Source organism: Trachypithecus francoisi, unplaced genomic scaffold (genome assembly GCF_009764315.1).
Source record: "Trachypithecus francoisi isolate TF-2019V2 unplaced genomic scaffold, Tfra_2.0 Lachesis_group17, whole genome shotgun sequence".
NCBI classification, from domain to species: domain Eukaryota; kingdom Metazoa; phylum Chordata; class Mammalia; order Primates; family Cercopithecidae; genus Trachypithecus; species Trachypithecus francoisi.
Window position 1 is genome coordinate 14,561,656 of NW_022681462.1, and position 5,647 is coordinate 14,567,302.

Genomic DNA, 5,647 nt, shown 5'->3' on the forward strand with positions numbered 1-5,647 from the left:
CCTCCCTGCTCTGTAACTCTGGTTCACTGTGTGCTAAATGCACTTTGAAATAAACACTTCCTTTTTGTGTGTGTGTTGGGCAGTGGAATCCTCATTTTACAGAAGAGGAAACTAAGGTTCAGAGAGCGTAGGAACCCGGGCCAAGCTTACACAGCTATTAGCAGGCAGAACTAGAATTTGAGCCCAGACAACCTGACACCATAGACAATGCTTTTAAGTTTTATTACATATTACCTTTATATGTCTAAGACTTTTATGGGTAAACAAGGAAGGAATATTTTGTAACTTTCTTAGAAAATCAATTGTCAGGGGATCTCTTAAAACATTTGTTACATACCTTCTTTTAGAATTCTTGACATTGGGCTGGGTGCGGTGGCTCACACTTGTAACCCCAGCACTTTGGGGGGCTGAGGTGAGTGGATCACTTGAGGTCAGGAGTTCAAGACCAGCCTGGTCAACATAGTGAAACCCTGTCTCTGCAAAAAATACAAAAATTAGTTGGGCATGGTGGCAGGCACCTGTAATCCCAGCTACTCGGGAAGCTGAGGCGGGAGAATTGCTTGAACCGGGGAGGCAGAGGTAGCAGTGAGTCGAGATCACACCACTGCACTCTCAACCTGGGTGACAGAGTGAGACTTGGTCTCAAAAAAAAAAAAAAAAAAAAAGAATTCTTGACGTATTGGAGAGCGGAATTTGATTTAAATAAAGGAAGATGTTGTAACTGACATCATAATTTAAGGTCCAAGAATTTAAGACATGAGATGAGAAGCACATACCTTTCTCCTACCTTACTCAGCTCAATTAGTTGCAGGTGCTAATACATTTACTTTTCAGGTTTTTGCCTGCCCAGCTGAGCCCACTATGTTCAAGCCAGGCTGCTGAAAAGTAGCTGCACAAGTGTTGACTAGTGACAACTAGGATTCATGTTCCTGTCTCCTAAACTTGAGATCCTGGGAGTCTAGGGAAACGCTGGGCTGCAAATGGCAGCTTCCCTGAATCCTCATCCAACAGTTTCCCATGCCCACATGATGAAGTTCCGGCAGAGTTTCCTGGTTTGACAGACATTCCTCCTGAAACTGAGTTCTTTATTAAACACCATCCTGCCTGACTGGGTCTATGATACCTCTCAGCCCTCGGAGGCAGTGTGTTAAAGGGCAGTGGGGGAGTGCCAACTTCATAATTTTTGCATATCTGTATCCCACTTGTATATATTGTTATTTACTTATATTTGTCTTTAAACTGACTCACTTTTGAAATTAAATACTTTAATTTTTTAAAGAAAATGTTAACTTTTATAGTTAATAAGTTTTGTATGTAGATCTATGATTCATGTTCATTTTCTAAATGGTGAGAGGGAAGGACTCAGGAGTTTTGTTTTTGCATCCTGATATCCAATTATTCCTGCACTATTTATTGAAAAGACTATCTTTTCTTCACTGAATTGTCTTTGCACCCTCTTCCCTCTCCTTGGGAGTTAAACTGGAATTTTTGTTCTTCTTAATTGTTAGCTAGGGAGCCAAAATATGAGCTGCCACCTACCCGTTTTCAACCAGGACTCCTTCCAGGAGTATCTCCTGCTGCCCACCCATTAGTTTGGAATCTAAGTTTGCTAACACCTTTGAACATTGTAATTTAGTCTCTCATTGGCTTCTCTTTGGCCACTTCTGTTTACTAATAAAAACCCTCCCTTTTCTTGAGAGTTTACAAGTACTCTGGCACTATTTCTGCTAATTCCTCATGTTCTCTCCTTTTCTACCAACCTGCCTGTGATGCTCCAAAAGTTACGTCTTACAAAATAAGTTTGACATTTTATAAGGGGTGGAATAGGGTAGCAAAATGTTTGAATTTTTGTGATGCAGAAAGCAATATCATTAACTATTGGCATGTCATAAATGAGAATCACTATTTAAGGGCTCCTGTGACCAATATGTTATTTCCCCCATAAGATTCTTGTTTTGGAGCAGCCATGTACATATTATCACACATATATGTACATATACAGACATTAAACACACAAACATACACAGATACCTGGAAATATTTTGTGCTTAACTATGACTTTCCTTCTAGTTAATTTACAGACATATTTTATAGACATGCTATTGAGGGAAAATTTTAAGTTATAGGATCTTAGAGACACTAAGGGAACATCTGGGTTGGGTAGGTTGTCAACTCTGATAAATTGGTGGGGATGGCTTGGAGCATTGTACTGAGAAGGATTGCTAGACTGAGTTTAGCTCAGCAGGGAAGACAGCTGTCATTGATTAGTAATAGCCTCCCATTGCTGGGGGTGGTGGCATGTATATGGTGTATGACTAACTCTAAGACTAGGCCACTCTTTTCCAATGCTATAATCTCTTCTACACTATTCTTGACAGCTGAATTCTACTCATTGCAGGAATTCTTTCAGTAATTGTGAGCTTACTATTTTTCAGAAATGTTCATTGCAACATTGAACAGCTCTTCTACATGTTTGAGTTCAAAATCTATCTCACAGCAATGTCTAATCATGTCTCCTAATTCTACCATTTAGAGACATACAAACCCATTTTATACTGATTCTACATCGTAGCTCTTCAAATATCAGAAGACAGTCATTTTGTAACCTCTTCTAGATAAAAAACACCATTTCTTTCAATTATTTCTCAGATATTGTGGTTCCTGGGTCTTACATCATCCTAGATGTTATTTAATTTTTCCTTGCTCCCTTTCAGGTGTGGTACCCAAAAGGGGGCAGAGAATTTCAGATAGGATCCGACCAAGTAAAATTAATTGGGACTTTTTACTATTGGCTTCCATGTGCTAATATTAATAAACTTCAGTTTGCACCTGAAACATGTCACTTTGTTATTTCATATTGAGCTTTTGATAAATTAAAAATTTCTTTCTATATGAACTATTTGATTCAGCTCTTCTCTTTCCTGAGTTTGTTTGTATTTGTACCTTTTGAATTGTATCTTAATAATGATTGCCCTTTCTTGAGTACCTATAAGTACCTATGTATTTTCTTTAATATCTATGAAGTAGATATTCTATTCTCATTTTGCAGTTGTGACAACTGAGATTCAGAGATGTCCAATCTACTCACACAAATAGTAAGTTGCAGAGCCTGGAATGAAACCCAGTTCCCTCTGGCTCTAAAGTCTATTCTCTTTTGGCTACTGATATGGTTTGGATCTGTGTCTCCACCCAAGTCTCCTGTTGAATTATAATCCCTAATGTTGGACGTGGAACCTGCTGGGAGGTGGTTGGATCATGGAGGTGGATTTCTCAAGAATGATTTAGCACCATCCCCTTCGTGCTATTCTCCTGATAGAGTTCTCATTAGGTCTGGGTGTTTAAAAGTGTGTAGCACCTCCCTCTCGCCTTCCTCTTGCTCTGGTTATGTAAGATGCTGGCTCCCCCGTGCCTTCCCCTATGATTGTAAACGTTCCGAGGCCTCCTCAGGAGCAGATGCCACTATGTACAGCTTGTGGAACCCTGAGCCAATTAAACCACTTTTCTGATAAATTACCCAGTCTCAGGTATTTCTTTAGAGCAATGCAAGAATAGACTAATATAGCAACCAGATACTCAATTTAGCAATTCTGAATACTGAGTCTATTATAGAAAAAAAAAAAGGTTGGGGGACGTAGGTCATCCTTTTCTCAAGATGTTCGTTGTTTTTGGGATTGTGATGAAGTCAAGCTTTTGTTTTTAAAAAATAAATAAAAAGGAAATAAAGGTTGGCTTGACCAGTTCTGATGAATTCTTACTGGTTCTTAGGAGTCACCTTTTTAAAGTGCTCACTAACTGCTTGCTTAACTATCCAATCTAGAACTTTGCTGGGGATTGATGGCAAATGTGTCTGTCTATAATTGCTAGAATCCAAGTTTATGGGGATGTTTGTTTATGTCCTTTGTCTGATCCCTGTCCTATTTCCCATAAGATCCCATGGGCTGCTCGCAGTGGTTCTACCCTCATATCTGCATGTTTGTTCAGTTCTTTGGTATGGAAGTGGAGTTGGGGAGGGGTTTGCCTTCATTTAAGGTAGCTAAATTCTTTCACAATATATTCCTGTTTATTCTTTGGTTTCTTCCCAAAACTATTTCTTCCATTTCCAATTTGTAGGTAAAAAGCAGAGTCTCTCTCTTAATGGAGGGATTAATGGAATAGAGGCACTCAGTAAAGTTCCAGTAATTTCTGTTAAGTGGATTCTAAAGTAAACACTTTTATGGCCCCAACAACAACAAAAGACAGTGAATCCACTTACCCAAAAGCCCACCTAGTATTATAAGTCAATGAAATGCATTTGGGAACTATCTACTCTTTCAGATGATCTGTGCTGGGAAATCTCTCCACTAATATAAATAATAGCCAAACGTGAGTACTAATAAATATGGTTAATACTTATTAGTGTCTCAGCTAGACCTAAGAGTATATGTATTTTAAAAGTGGTTTTTTAAAAAAGTTTCTAGCCCATGACAGACTGACATATCTAAAAATCATAGATTAGGTAAAGAATGTGTGCAAATTAAAATCCATGCACAGAAACATGTGAGAGGAAGGAGCCTTGTCATCGCAGACATTTAACTGGGTAAGAGTTAGGAAGCAAGCACTTAAAACCCAGCTAAAAGCCTACTCTCTGTTGTTTTCATGCTTCCCGGTGCTAGAAAGAGAGCCTGTCTGCGAAACACCAGTAACTGCACGTTGTCTGTGTGGAAGGACATTGAAAGACTCGATAAATTACAAGGAGGAAGGAGCTAGCTCTCATTGCAAACTTGACCTAGCCTAGATTAGCAACCCGGGATTTGACTTTCCATGTGACCCTTCCCCTTTGTAGTCCTCAAAAGCAAGCCTGGACAAAGCCCGGCTCCCTCCTTCCTAACTCCCTATCAGGAAGCTCCTTCGCCCCTTCAAATCTCTTCAGGGGCTTTGAAATCCCGGGCTCTGAGCCCAAACTGGGTATGAATATTCATCGGGGGCGTGGCCCCGCCAGCGCGCTGGGCTCCAAGCAGCTGCGACTAGCGGAAAACGCGCGCCAGCTGCACGGAGGCAAACAGTTCCCATTTTGTGTGCTCAGCTGACTGCACGTCCAGCCTCAGCCAGCTCAAGACGGCCACATTGTGCATCTGTGGGAGGGGCTTTACCGAGACGAATGGACTTTTCTGAGGCAGGGCCCAGGAGCTGTAATTCGAGGGGCCAAAGATCTCCCTGCTACCCACCTGCCAGGGCAAGTGAAATTCCACTGTGAAAAAATCAGGCGTATCTATCCTCTTCCAGGAGTTTGTCCCCCTTTTAAGAAACAAATATCCTGCTGGGCGCGGTGGCTCACGCGGGTAATCCCAGCACTTTGGGAGGCCAAGACGGGCGGATCACGAGCTCAGGAGGTTGAGACCACCCTGGCTAACACGGTGAAACCCCGTCTCTACTAAAAATACAAAAAATTAGCCGGGCGTGGTGGCGGGCGCCTGTAGTCCCAGCTACTCGGGAGGCTGAGGCCGGAGAGTGGCGTGAACCCGGGAGGCGAAACTTTCTGTGAGCCGAGATCGCGCCACTGCACTACAGCCTAGGGGAGACTCCATCTCAAAAAAAAAAAAGAAGCAAGTATCCCTTGTGCTAACGATTGGAGGCTTTCTATCCTCTGGTGGCGCCTCCTCCTTTGCAA